Genomic DNA, 22,372 nt, shown 5'->3' on the forward strand with positions numbered 1-22,372 from the left:
GTTTAAAGATTCTCCTAATATGACTAATAAAACCTATTATTAAAACTACTTGACCTCAAGACTATTATGTCAGTAAAACATATGCCTTAAAACCATTTTTTTAGTTTTCTTTAAAGTTGCTTTCTTAATAGCAATTAGTAGGCTATATTAAAACCAAACGCTCTTAACTGAATCAATGTGGTTATCGTAAAGACTAAACTATGCTTCTTGTTAGAAACAATAAAACTAAACTCATACCCTCTTTTTTCATGTCCAAAATTGTCGGTCATTTGTTTTAGAGAAAACAGTGGTGAAAACAGTGGTGTAGTGTGTTGTAAAAAGTGGAAGTACATTTAGTATGGAAGAAATAAGTCGCAAGTACTTAAAATATAAGCGAACTGGTCACTTTAAAAGAAAAATACAACACACAGCACTAAGACGCCTTGATTTTAGATTAGATTCACATTAAAACCGAGTGGCATTATTAACAGCAACATTAAAACTAAACGGTTTTAATTCCAAGGCAACCTTGCTTTTATGTAGGATATATGCTCCTGGAAAGGTATAAAATAAAACCTTTTGATCTTAACAATTCTCTGTCGATAGACCAAACAGTTTTATTTGGATTTCGGCCATATTGCTTTCTGGAGATGCTGAAAGCCATGATATGTTACTACATAACACTTACATAAAAATTATAAATAAGCGACTTGGAGACATACATTTGATTGATTTTAACATTAAAACATTAAAATTGTAGATAAAATTAATTTTCTTTCAAATTAATATTTTTCGGATTTAAATTTTTTTATTATTTTTATATTTTAATCACCAAAAGTCAGAAATGTTAGGGCGCGTGAGTTATTTAGACCTATTTTTGTTAACATTATCAATAAAGTTGGGCGCGCAAGTGTTTTTTTACCTTGACAGTCAGAAATAACCAAGTACTTTTTATTATTTTATGGTTACAGATACGTATCTACCTATCATAACACGTTTAAAAATTTGTTGGCCTATATGGAGTATATGGGTTTAAAGAATCATTTATTATGGTAAATTGTCTTTAAAAGTCTCCATTTAAAAAACCTTTTTAAGTTTGCTATAAAACTGCCTGCACTTAAAGTGTCTTTTAACATGGTTTTAAAAGCACCTTCACAGCAGTTATTGTGGTTTTATTGACCTCTTTCAGAGTGGGCCCTTTTATGCTGAAAGCGGTTTTATTGCACCCTTAAGGTTTACTTAAAAACCAAATGGTTTTAATTTTAGTTTTATTCTACAGTTTTAAAGCATCCTTAAAAGACTTAATAAACCCGTTCGGTGCTACTTGGGACGTCACCTGGAGGTTTGAGGATTATCGGCACTAAATTGATACAAACAGATTAGTTAGAGGTTTTTGAAGTCGCTGAAAACGAATAGTGAAAATCCTAGTGAAACAAGAATAAGAATTGAAAACCATAAGTCCGATCCTTTTAAAATAGGTAGAGGAGTCCGACAAGGATGTATTCTATCTCCAAGTCTTTTTAATTTCTATGGGGAATATATAATGAGAAAAGCACTCGACAAATGGAATGGCGGTATTTCTATCGCAGGAAAGAAAATCTCAAATCTCAGATATGCAGAAGATACGACATTAATAACTGCATCCGAAGAAGAAATATCCAGCTTGCTGCAGCTAGTGGAAGCCGAAAGCAATAGATGTGGTCTCAAGATCAATAAACAAAAAACAAAAATTATGATAGTAGATTATTCAAATTCACTTCAGACAACAGGAGCCTTGGACCAGTTTGAAGTGGTTAACGAGTTCAATTATCTAGTATCCTACATCAGTAATACAGGGTCTTGTGAAACAGAAATACGTAGGAGAAAAAGGCATGGCCAAAAACGCTATGAGTCGATTATCGAAAATCTGGAAAGATCGCTCCTTGTCGAAGAACACCAAAATAAGATTAGTACGTGCCTTAATTTTTCCCATATTTAATTACGGATCCGAAACATGGACAATGAAATCGGACGACAGAAAAAGGATTGACGCCTTTGAAATGTGGTGCTGGAGAAGAATGCTTCGGATCTCATGGACGGAACACAGAACAAATCACTCAATCCTCCAAGAGCTTAATATTCAGACTCGACTTTCCACTATTTGCCTCTCCACCGTCTTAAAATTTTTCGGCCACATTGCAAGAAGAAGTGATGATAATCTTAAGAGACTTATAATTTCGGGAAACGTTGAAGGGCGCAGAAGTAGAGGTTGCTCACCTACTCGATGGACGGATCAAGTACAGAAAGCCAGTGGAAAAACATTCTCTGAATCCATGAGGGAAGCTCAGGACAGAAGCCGATGGAAAGAGATAGTTGCTCGTATTATAGGGAATCACGACACTCAGCAATGAGGAAACGACTGAGGAGGATGTACATTAAAAACATTTTAGATCATGTTTTGCCATTTGCCAGCCATATTGGATATGAGAGATTCGTGTCATGCACGATAACGTATGTTTTTATGTCGCTAGCATAGTGAATACTTACCTTGATAAAATTCAATTTAAAAATTATATTGGCAACCACATAGCCCACATCAGAATTAAATCCGATTATAGCATTTATATGACACTATAAAACATCGCATTCCGAAAATAAATCCTACTCCTATGAAACTGGGGACAGCACAAAAAATTTCATTTCACACGTTAATTTCAAAATATGCAATTACATATATGTTTATCCGTGGGTGTAGTTAATTGAAAAGTTATATTTAGGTTTTCGTTTTTCAGAAGACGCAATTTTATATTTTTTATGTGTAGTGGAGGTTAGTATGTATAAACTTAATTTTAAGTTTATGGTTTGGAAAAAGGGGTACAAAAGGTTTTCGCTCCGTATCTCATAAACTAGAAAACAGCAAATTTTGTTAAACATTATTTGTAGCAAATTAAATTGTCTACAACTTTATTCATATTCCTTTTATCACAAAATGGAAAATAAAAGTTAATTTTGAACAAATTTTCTTTTGGACGTTAAATCAATTTTTTTTGGTCATTTGACAATAAAATGACATCACAGCCAATCTTATAGGGGGGTTTAAAACGAATAATGTTCACTACAAATTTGTTTAATTTCATTAATTTATCTGTGTTAGCCTTATAATGGTTCATTTTTATCGTATTCGTACCAGTTTTCAAGAATCCGGTCAACTTACAACAAACCCGGAGTGCTATAAAACTCATAAGGAAGTTGTAGGTTATTTTTTAATTTGCTACAGATAATGTCTAATAAAATTTTCTGTAGTATTGGTAGTTTACAGGGGCGGTTTCTCCATTGATTCACTTGTGCAGTGAACACCCAATCAAATTTCATTAAAATACATATTTTTAAAAATCTCATAAATATCATTAAAATATTTTTTCTTAAATCTCATAAATATCATAGTATTATTAAAATATAACTGTATTTATTAATCTTATAATTTATTTGCACAACACCGCTACGCTAGGCACGTGGTAAGTGCAGAATTCAAATTGAACCCAGCCACTATACAGTAAACCTATACAAGAACGAGAGCTCTTAAATCCGTGAACCAGCGATTCTCCTATCTTAAAACATGGACGATTTGTGCACTGCACACAGAGACCGGGGCGGAGCGTTTCGATTCACAGTTTGGCATTTTCTGTTGTGGGATTTTATTAAATACAATATTGGTAGGTAGTTTTTTTAGGATGAAGCCTTATTCAGTGAAGTTAATAAAAGAAAATGCAAATAGTTTTGAAAATCGACTTCTTATAAAAAGAATGGACTAACTTGGCCGGAGATAAACTTGGTACAAGAATGTGCAATAAGAAACAAAAAGTTTAAACATTGTTTTAAAGTTGGACAATATAGAAAAACTTCGTGATTATGTGGGTGTGATAAACTACATTCTTTATTTTGTTTTCCATGTTTAATATTTTCAAAGAATAAAACTATAATTTCAATCTCGGTCTTTGGATGCCGTTTAACGGAAATTGCCGTTTAAAATAAACGGATTTTTAAACCCTTTTGACAAAGCCATTTCAATATTCGTAACTTCTGCCTCCACCTTCACCACCGAAGAAGCGCCATCATTCAGTAGGTATCATATTCTGCACAAAACAAAAAAAGTGTGTGACATCCTGACTAATCGGGTCAAAGATAGGTTTCATTTTACAGAACATCTTTTGGCGAGGCCCCAAAAATTTTTCGCCGTTTGTATAATTACATTCTTTAATTGAACACCCTCCTTAAATTACCACGAGCCGCCACTGGTAGTTTACGAGATACAGCGCGAAATCCTTCTGTACCTCTTTTTCCAAGATGACGGTCGGGGGATAAGGATGGCGACCCCACAAACTTGAACTTAAGCTTATACTATCCCTCCTACACATTAAAAAAAATCAAATTGCGTCCTCTGAAAAACGTACGCTAATGCCTAAAAATGTAAAATTTCGATGGAATAACAGTGCCCGCCTAAAACCTTCCCTCATATTTCCTGAAGCATATAAACATTTTCGTTAATGGAACCAAGGTACAGCACCTAGAGACTTGCAACTTTTTCCATTGCGTTCAGGATGACGCAGGAAAAAAGCCTGCAATAGAAAAATGGATGAAAATGCATAATTGCACTTTAAAATGCATAATATGCATCCAAAAGTACATAAACATGTCAAAATTAATATATTACGGGCCAGATTTTGTCATTCAGGGGGTTTTTGGGGTCACTGAACAAGAATACGCAATCAGAACCGACCCCCCGATGCACCTGGTGTTCAGGGCAGTGGCGGCTCTTGGTAATTTAAAAAGTGTTTTCAATTAAGGAATGTAATTATAGAAACGGTGAATAAGATCCGCGGGTAACAGCGACACAGGTGAAACATTTTTGGGGTCTCGCCCTTTTTTGTCTAAATTTGATATTATTTATTACTGTTGTTCCTATATAAACAAAACAAAAGAAACATAAGATAAGTTTTATTATCGTATGCAATACATTAAATACATTAAATCAAAGCGAATTAGAAATACAATTTAAACTTTAAAACTAATATAAAAATTACTGGGATTTTTGTGTTCAATTCTGACCTCTGTATATTCCTGGATTTAGGCTATCTGATGACTCGTCATGTCCCCTCAAAGCTATTTCAAATACGTCACAAAATTCTTCACAATCGATATGACGGGATAAAATGTAACTATTATTTTAACTTGTTCGTTAAAGTATTTTAAGAATTTTTGATACCCAGAATCTAATATTGGCGATCATCAATATTGCCAATATCTGACAGTTGCATTTGATTTTTTAATTGAATTTGGAAAGAGCCGTGTTTTTTTTTTGTTGGTAAGTGAGATAATCGAAAAAGCTAACGAATATCATATCCCGCTATATATGGCATTTATTGACTTCGAAAAAGCATTTGATAGTGTGGAACACTGGGCAGTAAAGAATTCCCTACAAAACAGCAGAATAGACTACAGATATACCGACTTAATTACAAATATATATGATAAGGCAACAACAACTATCAAGCTAATGAAACAAACGGAGCCTATTAAAATAAACCGAGGAGTAAGACAAGGAGATACCATCTCGCCCAAGCTATTCAACCAAGCGCTAGAAGATGTGTTCAAACAACTGCACTGGGATGGTTTGGGTATAAACATAAACGGGCAATATCTGAATCACTTACGATATGCTGATGATATTGTATTAATAGCAGAAAGAAGTGAAGAATTACAAAGAATGATGGAAGAACTAGATAGAGAATCGACAAAGATAGGACTGAAGATGAATTACAGTAAAACAAAAACCATGACCAATCAACAAGAAGAACTAGTAATTACAGTGGCACAAACAAGAATAGAACAAGTAAAAGAATATATATATATATATATATATATATATATATATATATATATATATATATATATATCTAGGACAAATCACTAGATTAAATAGAGAAAATCAGACCGAAGAAATAAAGAGAAGAATAAGGTTGGCCTGGACATCATTCGGAAAACTGTCTTATATTCTAAAGAACAGAAAATACCCGCAATACCTAAAAACAAAAGTCTTCAATCAATGTATACTTCCTGTTTTAATATATGGCTCTCAGACATGGACGTTTACAAAAGAGAATATGGAAAAAATAGCAAAGATAGAAAGAGCCATGGAAAGACAAATGCTGAACATTAAATTATCAGACAGGAAAAGAAACGAATGGATCCGTAACAAAACAAAAGTGAAAGACGTCTCTACCCAAGTAGCAAAGCTTAAATGGAAGTTCGCCGGACACACCCTACGGCAGAAGGATGAAAGATGGACTAAGATGGTAATACATTGGAGACCATGGAACCACAAACGAAAAAGGGGAAGGCCACAGATGCGATGGTCAGATGACCTGAAGAAACACACTGGGTCAAAATGGATGCAAATTGCCCAAGATAGAGAGGCATGGAAGAAGGAAGAGGAGGCCTATATCCAAGGATGGATGTTTAGGGCTGATTAGATAGATAGATAGAAGTGAGATAAAACCCGAATGGCCGTTTTTGTCTACTCTGAAGAAATAGTTTCATTCATTGAAAACACTAAACATGGAAAACAAAACAAAGAATGTAGTATACCCGCACAACCACGAAGTTTTTTTTTATATTGTTCAACTTTAAAACATTTATATTGTTTCAAAAAAAAAATCAAAGTCGAAGGACTACATACGGAATCCAAAGAATACTTATACAGGAACAGAATATCAGAGAAGACTTCTGATAATGAAATACTAGAAAACGATAACATCGATGAAAGCTGGCAAAAACTCAAAGATAACATAATTAACGCTGCAACAGAATCACTTGGAGAGAGAAAAGTAACGAATACTCACACATTAAAGAAGAAAGCCTTTTTACAATACAGAACGAAACAAACACAACAGGCATACAACCACTAAAAACGAATCAGAAACGAAACGAATACTTTAGCGAGGGAAATAAAAAGGGAGCACTGGCAGAGTTTCTCAAAACAGATGGAGCACGACTTCTACGGAAGGCAAAAAGAAGTATGGAGAATGATCAGAGGGCAGACAAAGGACATGAACGAATTAATAAAAGCGAAACACATTCAGAAGGAAACATGGGCAGACTACTTCCGATCTCTATTTGCTAATGGCGACGATAATGAACCACCAACACCTGAAGTTACAACAAACGAAGAAATAAACATCGAGGAGGGAGAGATAAAGGAAGCATTAAGAAAATTAAAAAATAGAAAATCTCCAGGAGAGGACAGAATATCGAACGAACTCCTAAAGTACGGAGGATCAGATCTAACTAAACAACTATTAAAACTAATACAAACAATAATAGAACAAAACAGAATACCACAAGAATGGAGATCAAGCATCCTAATACCTCTCTTCAAAAAAGGAGACAAATCGGACCCGGAGAATTACAGAGAAATTAACTTATTAAACACAACATTAAAATTAACAACCAAAGTGATAACAAACAAATTGAATGAAATTATAACATTCGCAGAAGAACAACAAGGTTTTAGGTCGGGAAGGTCATGCACTGACGCTATATTTATAATGAGGCAAGTTCAAGACAAATCGTTGGAATACAACAAACCGGCATATTTATGTTTCGTGGACCTTAAGAAAGCATTTGACAGGGTCACATTAAAGGACGTTATCCATTTGTTATACTCGAGAGAGGTACCTCTAGGAATAATTAAAACGATCGAAATCATCTACCAGAACAACACAATAAAAGTAAAAGTGGACGATGAATTGACTGACCCAATTGAAGCCGGCAATGGGATAAGACAGGGGGATTCCTTGAGTCCTTTATTGTTCAACATGATCATGGACGAAATAATAAAAAAAGTAAGAACTAAAAAAGGATACCAAATGGGAGAAAAACAACTTAAAATAATCTGCTATGCGGACGATGCAATACCAATCTCTCAAAGTGAAGATGATTTACAACGTATGCTGCACCAATTCAACATAATCGCCAGAAAATTTAACATGTTAATTTCCTCACAAAAGACAAAATGCATAGTTATAACAGCAGATCCAATAAGATGTAAATTGGAGCTGGAAGGTCAGATAATAGAACAAGTGATGGAGTTTAAATACCTATGCTTAAGTTACGAATATCGGGAGAGTGATTCATCGTTTAAATGCGGAATATCCACAAATTTAAATTTACACAGCGGCCCACGAAAACTACCTGTTCAATTTGCGTTTCCTCATAAGAAATCAGAGAATGTATAATTACTACATTTATTTGTGCTTCTCTATAGAAAACTTACCCACCGGCGGCCACCGGCTGTCATACAGTGTAGCCGATTATTGTTCACAAGAAGCATTTATGGTCATGCCATACAGAACCTGAATTCTAGACGCAGCTCACGCAACGATTATTACTGTCATAAAAATATCAAAAAACATGATTTGGCAACTTACAAAATATTTCAGGGTTCCCTCACAGCCGGCCACAAGATATATAACAAGAAATCCACAAAAAACCAGTTTGTTCTCGGCAACAAACTTGCAATACGTTTCATATATGCGTTCATTTACACTGGCGTTTCTAGCGGGAATTGGATCGTTGTATTTTGTGATTAGATTTAATTTGTGTGGTATAAGTTTATGTACTTATTTTAAAGTGAATTTTTAGTCATATTCTGCTTCTGGTGGTAGTTCATGTGTTGAATTTTGTGATTATATTGAATAGTGAATAGTTTTATAGTGAATTTTTAGTTATATTCTGTGATTATTAAAATACAATGGACGAACAACCAAGTTGTTCCAAGAGAAGACAGCCAAATTCTGATTTTGATTCCAAAAATGGAAAGCCGCAAAAGAGACGGAAAATGTTAACGTTGGAAGAGAAGGTAATGATACGAAACGTTTATGAAGGAATTGTCGGCAGAAAATTGGCATTAGATGTTAGCCAAGCGGTCGACATTTGTAGCAGTTTAACAAAAGTATCCGTTAGCTCTGTTTATCGTGTGCTTAAAAATACATCGGAAAATAAGCAAGAAAAAGTTAAAACTAGAGGTTGAAAAAAGATAGTTTTAGATGATGCGACAAAAAATATTATACGTCAAAAAATCCATTCATTTTATTTTCGGAGTGAAATTCCAACATTGAAAAAAATTTCTCAAGAGCTCGAAAACGATGACCGTTTGCCAAAGATATCTCGTAGAATATTAATCAGGACTATGCGCAAAATGAACTTTCGATATATGAAACGCAACAGAAAAAGCATGCTATTGGAAAAAAATGAAATTATTGTGTGGAGAAGAAAATATTTAGACAAAATACGCAAAATACGCAACACCGGACGGAAAGTGTACTATATGGATGAAACCTGGATTAACGAAGGTCATACAGTTAAAAAAGTTTGGCAAGATTTAAATATCAAAAGTAAACGCGAAGCATTTATAGAAGGCTGGTCTACAGGATTGAAAGCTCCATCAGGAAAGGGACGGCGTTTAATTATTACCCATATAGGAAGTGATACAGGATTTCTTGATGATGGTTTGCTTCTATTTGAGTCCAGAAAAACAGGAGGAGATTATCATGAAGAAATGACTTCCGAAGTATTTGAGCAATGGTTTAAGAGAATCTTACCAAAATTAGAACCTGGGTCTGTGGTTGTTATGGACAATGCGCCATATCATAGCCGCAGACTAGAACAATTACCGACGACGGCATGGCGGAAAGGGAGAATCCAAGAATGGCTTACAGAAAAAGGAATTGCATACGAAGAATCAATGCTCAAAATTCAGCTACTTGACATTGCACGATTAAGGAAAATGGAATATCTGAAATACGCTGTGGATGAAACTGCAAAAGATTATGGTGTCAAAGTTCTACGTCTACCACCTTATCATTGCGAACTTAATCCCATTGAACTTATCTGGGCGCAAGTGAAAGGAGAAGTAGCACGCAATAACAAAACGTACAAATTAAACGAAGTTAAGGAACTTCTGACACAAGTCATCCTCCGTGTAACTCCTGAAAAATGGGCTAAATGTATAGGTCACATAGTTAAAGAAGAACATCGTATGTGGGAACTTGACATTCATATGGAAGTTTTAATAGAACCAATTATAATTACACCAGGTGAAGATGACAGCGATAGCAGCACTGCATCTTCAGATTTAGATAGCAATTAATATTTTCTAATAGTTTAGTAAGTTTATAGTGTTTAGGGTTTGTGTTAAAATAATTAGAATAGTATAATGTTTTGTTATATTAGAAATTATATTTATTTTGTTTTTATATAATTTTATTTTGATTTGTTTTATATTGTTTTGAAGTTTTTAAATTAAGTTTTTTGTTCATTTTATTAAATGGGACAATATGGCTCTTGGCGAACACCCATTTAAAAAAAGTAACGCGCCATAAGACATACCTCTTGGGTGGTGTGGAAATTGTCTTAAATATTTTTTTGATTAATTGTTCAACTATTTAAGTACGGGTCACGTCAATATACGTTTTAGCGTAACTTCTGCGACCCGCGACTAGCCGGGTAGCATCAACAAGCTTTCTGCAAATTTACTTGTTTTTTATAGCTTTTTGCTTGTGGCATTCTGTATTTTTAGGGGAATGTAGAAAATAAACCACAAAATATATATTCATATATTTAATTTACTGACATATGTTTCGATATGCAGTATATTTACTTTTCTATAACTTTTAGCTTGTGGTCTTCTGCATTTTTATGAAGACTGTTGGAAATAAACCACAATATATTAATTTATTTACATGTTTAATTTACTGACGTTTCGATCTCAAGTCCAGAGATTGCTTTCAAAGTTAGAAAAAAAAATAGAAAATAAATAACATAAGATTATATAAATATATATAATAAACAAATAATATAAATATAACTATTATTTATATCTTTGAAAACGGTTTTTAGATATGGAGATCGAAACGCCAGTAAAATCCTGTAAATAAAAATATATTGTGACCAATTTTAAAAAATAATATTTAAAAATATAATATAATTAACGTTGAAATAAAAGTGAGTGTACGCCACTGGATCTTCATGCGTCTTTCCGCGCTTCCCCACCTTTAAAGGATTATGTCACTTTCCCCATATTCGTAACTTAAGCATAGGCATCACACTATCTAGCTATGGAAGGCTCGAAACATAAGTGGAAGATCAAGTGAATAGAGCAAACAGAGCCGCAGGTTGCTGAATGACACAATATGGAGAAATAAAAATATCGGAAAAGAAATGAAAGGCAAAATTTACAAAACAGTCATCAGACCAACAGAATGACATACGCGGCAGAAACACGACGCGACACAGAGAGGACAAAAAGATTGCTCGAAACAGCGGAGATGAAAACCCTTCGAAAAATCGATGGTAAGACGTAAGACTCTGTGGGACAGAGCTAGAAGTACAGATATACAACAGAGATGCAAGGTGTATAACATTAATAACTGGGTAAGAAACAGAAGAATAGAATGGAATGACCACTTAAGCCCAATGACAACAAATAGGATAGTCAGGACAGCGAGAGACGGTTCCCCAACAGGAAGACGATCAGTGGGAAGACCACGAAAACGATGGAACTACAACTTACTAGAGGCACATTCAAAAACAGACAGAGTCATGTCTATACAAAAAGAAGAAGAAGAACTTTAAAACAACGTTTAAATTTTTTGTTTCTTATGCCGCATTCTTGTACCAAGTTTATCTCCGGCCGAGGTGGTCCATTCCTTTTTATAAGATCGATTTTCAAAACTATTTGAATTTTCTTTTATAAACTCCACTGAATAAGGCTCCATCATAAAAATACTAATATTGTATTACAAGATTTAAACGATTTAACTAAATCCCACAACCAGGCCGGTTCTAGGGTTTTGAGCGCCCTGGGCAAAATAAAATTTGGCGCCCTTTCATACAAGAATATACCTATAAATTTACGGCAAATATAAAAAAATAAAAAAAAAGACAAGAAAATCAAAATTTCACTATAAAGAACTATGTGAAAATATATTTATTTAAAAAATAGTACCATAGTTATTATTTATAACTGATCCAACATATGACATAGCATAAGGAAGTTCAAATGACGAAGGAGCTAGATAAAAGATAAAGATAAATGCACATTGTCAACAAGCAGAAAATAATGTTAACAATGTTGTACAATACCAAAAAAGATGTTGATTGTGCGCAAGATATAGCTGCATCCCGAATGACTTAATTGAGTAAGTGGCATCCATATGGCATAAAAAAAGCAGGATGATAGTCTTTGCAAACACGAGTTTGTACACCTTGATTTTATTCCATTCATGTTAGAGCCACTGTCATATCCTTGGCCTTACAATCATCTAAATATAAATTCAATTAAAATCATTCATTAACTTTTTATTTATCTCATATAATGAGTAGGACTATGATTCGATACTCAGAATCAAACTATGGAAAGCAATGGAAGACATCGAAATTCCACGAATATTAATAAGAGCAGTCTACAAGAATAAAAACGTATTTATCAAAATTGATAATAGAATACAGTGAAAACTGCTTAAATCTTTAGTAATATGCAGTAGGGTGTATCACAAAAATTTTTTTTTATTATTTAATTTTTTAAGTTGATAAAAAGTTGTTACTACCATCATAGATCTACAAAAAAAAAATCTTTTTGAATTCCAACAATATTTAAGTCTCCCGGAATGTACAAAAAGTTTATAATTTTTTGTAAAAAAATACGTTTTTGAAAAAATAATTTACACAGTTTATAAATTACAAATGATGTAATCAAGTTAAAAAATGTGTATTTTTACATTTAATTTATCCATAGTAAACATTTTGGTTCCGAGTTAAATTATTTAGGTTAGGAATTACCCTAAATATATCACAATTTTCATATTTAATTCAAGTTTGACATGAATCAGAAACAGTAAAAAAAATTCTAATACAATCATTACAGTGCTGTATTTTAATGCAATGGGTCAATGAGACGGGCAGCTGGCACTGACTTGTGAGTCACCGGATGTCTGGCGTCTGGCTCCCCTCCACCACTCACTCACACCCTTTGTTTCTGTTAGTCTGACTCCACCGTTCAATCTGACAGCACGTGGTTTGCGCGTTATTACATGTATTTCAGTGTGTTTTGTTTAGTGTGTGTGGTTTATGACTTGTGAATTCCGTGTGGTTTTGTTGTTTTTCTATCATGAGTAAAAAGGCAAACACTATAACAACGAGGAAATGCACTGAAGCTCCTATAGTCGGACAGCCTCTTGACATTAGTGATATTAATGTTTTACCTACTAAAAGTGACGTGCTGAGGTATTTTGAATGGGTGAGAAATCAGTTGAAATCTGAAGGATGCTACCAACCACAGGAAAAGTTAATTGCAATGCGAGTGACACATAAGTTAGAGCGAATTTGGAAAAAATCATCAATACCTGTTTTGTCTACTAACAAAATTGTTTTTATGATTCTACAATTGCATGAGAGGTGTGAAAAGATTAAAAAATCTTCGGGTTGTAATACAAAAAATGCCAAGAGTTTTAAAGTTGCAGTTGAAAAGTTTAGATCTGTCATTGATAATAGTCTTTTTGATATTTGTTCATGCAAATGTAGTGAACTAGACAAATGTTTGTGCCCAGCTCCAAGAAAAGTACCAAAATTAGAACATGCATTCTTGACAGACCAACGGAACTTGAGGATGATGATTATCGGAGGTATTGACCAAGCAGAGACTAAAAAAAAAGAAAAACGAAACAAACGGAAGGAAAAGTCCCTGCAATCTAAATTAAGTAGGAATGTGGAACTAACTACTCCACCTGATTTAATAAATGTGGATATTCTTAGTAGTGACTCTGATGATGAATCCATGGAAGAAGAATCAAGTAGGCCTGATGAAAAAGTTCAACGTTCTAACATAACTTCTCTAAGAAACAAAATTGAAAGTCCAAGCGTGAAAGTAAAACAAGGCCTGCCAGTGAATCTGTCATTGTTTTCTAGGGCATGTGATCGCAGAGGCATTTCAAACAGAGCAGGTGCTCAACTAGTAAGTGCTCTTCTACAAGATTTGAATGTCATATCACCAGAAAACCAAGCCGCAGTTATTGACAAGTCCAAGATTTTTCGTGAAAGGTTAAAGTACCGCCGAAGTATTAATTCAACTCGCACAAACGAAATAATTGCTCTTTACTTCGGTGGTAGGAAGGATGAAACCATAATCAAAGAAATTGTACGTGGGAAATCTGTCCGTAAAACCATACAAGAAGAACACATATCTTTGGTCGAGGAACCAGGTTCAGCAAATTTCGGTCATGTAACTCCAAACAGTGGATCTGCGAAAGATATAGGATCATCAATATTAAGTTACATGAGTGATAACTCCATTGATAACTCAAATATCAAGGCGCTTGGATGTGATGGTACGGCAACGAATACTGGAACATCGCAAGGAGCAGTTTTGTTGTTTGAACGCGCATTGAAACATCCGGTCCAAGTAGTAATATGTATGTTGCACTTAAACGAATTGTCTCTGAGGAAAGTTTTTGTTGCTTTTGACGGTCCAACCACAGGACCAACATCATTCAGTGGGCCAATAGGCAAAGGTTTGACCAAATGCCAAGACTTCCCGATTGTTAATTATGACAAAATAAATAGCACCTTCCCAGAAGTCGATAGTAAAGACTTAAGTACGGACCAGAAATACCTTTGGGATATATGTCAGGCTGTAGTCAAAGGTGAATGTCTCTCTGAGTTGGCCAGTAGAAGCCCCGGAAACTTGTCCCACGCCCGGTGGCTTCCATTAGCAAATAGAATCTTACATCTGTATATTTCAACTATTGAACCAACCCCACAACTTAGAAAGCTTGCTGAGTTCGTCATGAAAGTCTATGCTACCTCATGGTTTACCATAAAATGTCGTCCTAAAATTATCCACGCATCACAACACTTTTTCTTCATCGTACAGTGCACTAAGTTTTTAGACAGTGAACTGAAGGCTGTGGCTCAGTCTTCCTTGCAAAGAAACGCCTTTATGGCTCATCTTGAACACATCCTTTTAGGGATGTTGTTTGACTCTCGAAAACATATAAGAGCTTTAGCAGGCAAACGGATAGAAAAAGCTCGACCGACAGAAACAAGGGCACATCGAGTCTTCAAACCACCACAAGTTAATTTTGAGGCAGAAGACTACATCGATCTCATTGACTGGCAATCCACCACAGTTACAGAACCACCACTTATAGCTGACTTCAGCAAAGAAGAGATTGAGATTATTGTTAATTCAGGAAGCAGTGATAGAAAAGAGTTCAAAATACCACTTCACACTCAGGAGGTAGAACGAGTTGTAAAGGAAGTTACTGCAGCTTATAAGCACGTTTGTGGCATTCAAGAACGAGAATGCTTTATAAGATCAAGACTATTGGACAGAAAGTATCTTCCTAAGTTTGAAACTAAGCGACAGTACACATCTACTACAGCTGTATTGCAAAAATAAATTACAGGTATGATTTATTTCATACTTATTTAGGATTACATCACAGCATTCTATTTTGAATAGTAACTTAGTATTAGTACTATAATTACAATCTGACACTCGCCCTAACAAATTCCCTTGGTTCCAGATCGAAGAAGCATTACAATACCTGTGGCTTTGAAGGCTAACTGGATTTGTTTAGCCAACATCCTTCAAGATGAAATAAAGAACCATTTTAAAGATTTTTCTTTGTCAACTTTTTTTCTGTAATCTTTAAGTAAACTTTTGTATTTCTTTAATAAATTTCGTACCTCGATTTTTCGTTGTTACAATTGAGATTTTCATAAAGATTCCGGGTGACTTTATGCTTAGTTACAGATATTATCCTAATTTTTATTGTTCACTGTTATCACGTACTTAATATTTTTTAAGTTGACAATAAAAAATATAAAATTTAATTTTCAATAAAAAAAAAAAAAGATGAAAAATCGTGTTTTTGAGAAAAAATTCGAAAGTTTAAGTCGATTCCGGGAGACCTAAATATGTTTTAATTAAAACAAAACTTTTTTTCCCTGAAAGAGTAATGTAAGAGGCAACTTTTTATCAACTTGAAAGTTTGATTTTTTTTTAAGTTGACAATAAAAATATGAAATCTAAAAAAAGATGAAAAATCGTGTTTTTGAGAAAAAATTCTAAAGTTTAAGTCGATTCCGGGAGACCTAAATATGTTTTAATTAAAACAAAACTGTTTTTCCCTGAAAGAGTAATGTAAGAGGCAACTTTTTATCAACTTGAAAGTTTGAGTTTCGAAAATTCATTATTTGAGTATTTATTATGATACACCCTAATATGCAGGGTATTTCTTAATAAGTGCGACAAAGTTTAAGAGCTACATGAAAAAATAATGACAGTTTCCATAAACGTATGTCCGCAAATGCTTCGTTTCCGAGATACAGGCTGTTGAAATTTTTCTTACAAACTGACGATTTATTTAGTGCTCTAAAGCCGGTTGAGATATGCAAATGAAATTTGATGGGTTTTAAGAGATAATTATTGCGCATTTTCTGACATAAAATTAAGAATTTTATATCTACGGTTTGGCGCGAATACGGGTAATGGTCTGAAATTTTTAAAGAAAAAAAAGTACACCACTGAGATATTTCAAATAAAATATTTGTGATTGGCGAGGAACCGCAAAGTGGGCGACGCCTGGTGGCGAATTTGAAAAGCATCAACTCCAGGAAAACATTGACTTTGCCAATAATTTGTGTACATATTTGCGGTCAGTCTATGTTGTAATTAACAATGATTTCGACTTAAAAAAACTATTGCAGTGTTCCGCAGTATTTATTCCTATTATACTTTACGTCAGCGGTTCTCAATCTTTTTTGGAGAAGGAACCCTTCTGGAAAGCAAAATACTTAACGGAACCCTACAATAAAACAATAATAGCAATAAGCATAATCAAATTCCAATGTAACAGTTACTTATTACTTACTTACATAACAAGTATGATAATAGAATATAATATTAAAATAAAAAGAATCTAACTAATGGGAGGTATGAAACTGTTTTTTATTTTTCATCAATTGGTTGATATCAGGTTTGAGAGATGACATTAATTTGAAGTCTCATATCAGGTTCGGCGTCCAGTCTATTGCGGTATTTTGTTTTTGTGGCTGCATATGTTGAGAATCCTGTTTCGCATAAATATGTTGTTGGGAACGGGAGAAGAATATTCAGCCATTTTGGCAATCATTGGATATTCATCACGGATTCTGTACCAAAAATCTTTGAGAGGCGTCGTTTTAAACAATGACTCCATAAATGTGTCTGATGACATTCGTATGAATGAAAAGAGATTAGTATATATCGTTTGACATATTTTCGGGCTTTTGTAAGTTGGGTTTATGAATCCATAAATTCAGTCTCATTTTTGTCTTCTGTTCTTCAGGAAAATACATTAAAAGATGCACGCATGGAAGTGAGATATTTGACTAATTCTTCAAATACATCATCTTGGAACATTTCTGAGTCCGTATCGCTAACAAACTGAGTAAAGCTTTCTATTTTTATCTTTCTGACGCAAATAATTAAAAAATCTTATTTTCTTTTGAACGCAGTTATTTTGTTACAGGCCTGGAACACTGTTGTCTGTTTACCTTGCAATGATAAATTTAAATCGTTCAGTTTTTGAAAGATATCCGCCATAAAAGACAGTCGGAACAACCAAGTTTTATCATAAAAACGGTCTTTCAAATTGAAATAAGTATCTGAAAGAAACATTTGTAACTCAGCTCTAAGTTCAAATAGCCCTGCTAAAGTTTTACCCCGAGATAGCCATCGCACTTTTGTATGGAGCAGCAGTGCTTTACATTTGCTGCCATGATCTTCACACAATAATGAGAACAATCGAGAATATGGTCGTGATTTGATAAAATTAATTCTTTTTACTGCTTCATCCATAACTAATTTTAGATTTGACGGCATTTGCTTCATCGCAAGTGCTTGTATATGCAGAATATAATGGCTGGAGCTATAATTGGGAGCTTTATTTTTTATTCGTGACACTAATCCTGCTGTTTTACCTGTCATCGCATTGGCCCCATCTGTACAAATGTCAATGCAATCGTTCCAACTGAGATTATTTTCCTCAAAAAACATAATTATTTTATTAAAAATTTCCTCTCCGGTTGTGTTTGTGGGCAGCGGTGAACACATAAGCTTGTCTTCATCAAAAGAACTTTCATATGGATATCTCACGATAACCATCAAGATAGCCAGACCAGCGACATCAGTAAGCTCATCTATTTGCAAGGCGAATCGTATCTTTTGTAGACGTGTAACTAGGTAGTTCTTGTTTGACGTAGCTGGCCAGATCATGAATACGCCGTGAAACAGTATCGTTCGATAGCGGTACAGTAGAAAGATGCTTTGCAGATTTTTCATCGAGCATTCATTTTGTTATGTCTAACACACATGGTTTTATTAAATTTTCAGCCATATTGTGCGCTTCACCTGCTTGTGCAATGCGATAGCTAACTAAATATGATGCCTCTGTAGCCTTTTCATTGAAAGTTTTGGTTACATGCATTATAGTTTTTTGACTTTCCAATAACTGCTCTTTTTTACGTATAAAAAAATTCTTTATTCTTGTTTTTAGACTCGGGGTGTACAGTTTCTAAATGTCGGCGCAACTTAACAGGTGCCATTGGAACTATTAGGAAACAGTTTACTACATAAAATACAGATAGGTGAGCCGTTGGAATCAACAAAACCGAAACTGTGACGTCGTTGCATAATCGTCTTGACCGGTAATTGCTGTATATTCCGCGCGTACTGCTTTCGAACATTCGGCTTCGGTAGAAGATGTTGTTGCATCACGTTTAACGCCTTTAAGCCAACGTTCCATTCTTCTTTATTAAAAACCAGAAAATAACGTACGATCACAAACAACAAAAGTACAAAACTGATACAATCAGAATACACCAGTAGAAAAATAAACACTTTTTTCTAGCGGGACTACTGACAGTACTGACTAAGGACTAAGTCACCAAAGAATACCCCAAACCACTAAGTTGGTTGGGGTATTCTTTGGTCACACTTAGTCGTGTATCGGCTGTGACAGGCTAGTAAAATTGTATGAGGCAACAGGAGGCAACTAAGTTCGACCAGTGGTTCGACCACGCCTCGTGAATCGTGCTATACCGCGTCAGAAAAGTCGAACAGAGAGAGGTGTTTTGAATTTTTTTCTAAATTCTCGCGGAACCCTTACAGGGGTATCGCGGAACCCTAGGGTTCCGCGGAACACACTTTGAGTATCGCTGCTCTACGTAATGACCTAAACTAACTAATGCCAAATCACACATTTTGTTAATTTAACGTTTGTATTAAACGTAGTATTTTTTAATGTTTAAGCGACTTAGAAATTAAATAAATAAAATGTATGTAGTATATATTCTCTACATAGAATGTACATTGTTATGCAAAATATTACGACCACCTCGTAATTTCCAGAACACAATTATTATAAAATAAATTCACCTACTTAGTTTCCAGTTTTTATTTATTTAAAAATTGTTATCTGTTGGTGTAAAATAAATTGTAGTGTACCTATTAATTAAATTAAAAACAAAATTAGAAATTCTAAGATACATTAATAATTTTTAACACGCTGTGTGATTATCGGGGTGCCAGATTTTTTATGAAAAAAAAGGTAAAAACAAATCAGTAGTTAGCATCAAATTTTAATGAATGCATACAGAGGAAACATAATTTTGAGTCGTCTTTAACTTATAAGATGTCTTTAGTGGCAAAACTTAGTGGTTATACTTTGGCAAAACACTCGTGTAAATGATTTTAATTTAACGTTTTAGAACTGTGAGGTCAAATGACAAAATGAATTGTTTTCCTAGAGTTATCGTCCATCTTTGAAATTTTGAGCGCCTTCTGTCGGAATTTAATTTTGCGAATACAAAAATTATTGATCTTTCCTTTTTTCATGCAACGCGCCGTTTTTATGCAAAAAATAAAACATCTTAACCTTACAAAGTATTCGAAATAAGTTTCTATAATATATTCATATGAAAAAGAACTTGTCATCTCTAATTCGTTCATATCCAGTTTATTGGCAGAAAAAATTGTCAGAAGAAGAAATAAATCACTTTTAAATGAAAGAATAGGTAAATTTATTTACTAACACGGATGAGAATAATAATTTTAAAAAATCACTTCAAATGTTTAAAATTCTGTTTACCTTCTGACAATGTGCAATTTAATATTATGTTTCCTACCATAAATTTTATATATTTTTTTACGTCGATACCTACTTACCGAAATTTATATAACGTAAAAAAAAAAATTATATTCCACAATACCACAAATTCTCAATATCTAACAAATATTTGTTTTATTTCACTTTAATTATTACACACCCACGGGCACACGCCAGTCTTGTTAACGGAAGTTTACAGAAGTTTACAAAATTATTTAACCTTAACCATTGAGGCGTATGTAACATCTCCGACATAATATTATACAAGCGCCAGTATTATAATATCCCTGACTATTCATAAATTTGATCTTTGTCAATTTTTTTAAGTATGTATGTATTACATTGTTGCCATAAGTGATAGGTACGTGACAAAAATGTTCTTTTAAAAATGAACAAACTTTTTAGATCGTAAAAAATATTTTTAGTCTGCATTAATATTGTATGGGCGATAAAAATTCTTAGGTTGCATTTAAAGGGTTTCTCAGAGGTTTCAAAAACCCCCGAGTAATCTATTTGTATCAGTTTAGTAGCGGAACCCGCCAAAACTCCAGAAGATGACGTGCCCCAGCAGTGACCCTGGGCACCAGATGTTCCGGGGGTCAGTTCTGAGATCGTATTCGTGTTCAATATTCGAATAACAAAATATGGCCCTTAATATAACTACTGATTTTGACATGTTTATGCACATTTAGATGCGTATTATGCACTTTAAAATGCAATTATGCATTTCAACCCATTTCTCTATTGTATACTTTTTTCCTGTGTGACGTCATCCTGAAGTCTTTATTTGCTCTATTTAAAAATCGATTTTTTCTGGTGTTTTTAGTGCTAAATGCCCTGGTCTATTTGTCTTATGTTGTTTGAGTGGGTGCTATTTGAATTTTTTGATAGATCGTATAATCGTATTGAAATGACCTTTACCTGACGTGGTAGAGCTCAACGGACCCCAGTTTTGTGATCAGAGACCCCAAAAATCCCCTTATATACTTTTTCAGAGCGATTCCCGGATTTGTGATCAGTGACCCCAAAAACCCCCTAATATACTTTTTAAAGAGTGATTGTCGATTTTTATTTATGTGACCTTGAAATGACTTTACCCGACGTGATAGAGGTCAGCGGACCCCGGATTCGTGGTCAGCGACCCCAAAAACCTCTAGTTAGATGGTTTCGTCAAATAGACCAAAATTTATTTTTTTTTTTGTAAATCTGTGTTATGGATAACCAATATTATTTTCAGTTATCTCAATTATGATAACTCTTTTATTAATAATTTACGAAAAAAGTTATTCTTTATAAAATGTTCTGCAATGCCTAAAACCTAAAATGCAACCATCTTATATCAAATTTTAAGTATCAATTTTATACAAGGTATGTCAAAAAATATGAAATTAGTGCAAGAGTAAATAAAATACCTTTATTTTTCACAATATCGAAAATTTAGATTATGAAAAGTGATTTAGAAACTATGTTCCAATATGTAATTACATCCTTCTAATTGAAATATTCTGAACTATAAAGGTACTACTTTACTCTTGATGGAAATTCATCTATTTTGACATATCTCATATAAAATTGATAAAATTTGATATAAGAGGGTTGTATTTTAGGTTTAAGACCATGCAGAACTTTTTATAAAGAATAACTTTTTTCGTATAATTAATAATAACAGGGTTTTCATAATTGAAATAACTGAAAATAAGGTTGGTTATCCATAATTTAAGAAAAATTTTCAATTTTTTTTTAATTAGAAGGATGTAATTGCAAATTAGAATATATGTAGTTTTTAATTCCAAACAACTTTTCGTAATAACAATTATCAATTTGTGAAAAATAAAGCTACTTTAATCTTGAGCAAAATTCATATTTCTTGACATACCTCGTATATTATTCATAAAGTTTGATATCTGACGGTTGAATCTTAGGTTTTAGTTAGACCATGCAGTGCTTTTTATGAAGAATAACTTTTTTTCGTAAAATTAATAATAATAGCTATTTGTATAACAAGGGAGGAAAGTGCTTCTTTTCCTCCCGAGAATGAAGTTTACTGCCCGACGCGTAGCGGAGGGCAGTAATCATTCAAGGGAGGAAAAGGCACTTTACTCCCATGTTATACATATGGTTTTTCCACCTTCCTCAAATAACAAGTC

The 22,372-nt window shown here is 33.8% G+C and overlaps 1 protein-coding gene across 1 annotated transcript in view; it reads right to left on the reverse strand.

The window, feature by feature from the left end:
- Nucleotides 1-22,372, reverse strand: part of LOC126893239 (tyrosine-protein kinase CSK-like) — a 138,115-nt gene that overhangs the window by 55,378 nt on the left and 60,365 nt on the right. The gene's annotated exons all lie outside the window — the stretch shown is intronic.

Source organism: Diabrotica virgifera, chromosome 10, assembly GCF_917563875.1.
Source record: "Diabrotica virgifera virgifera chromosome 10, PGI_DIABVI_V3a".
Lineage (NCBI taxonomy): Eukaryota > Metazoa > Arthropoda > Insecta > Coleoptera > Chrysomelidae > Diabrotica > Diabrotica virgifera.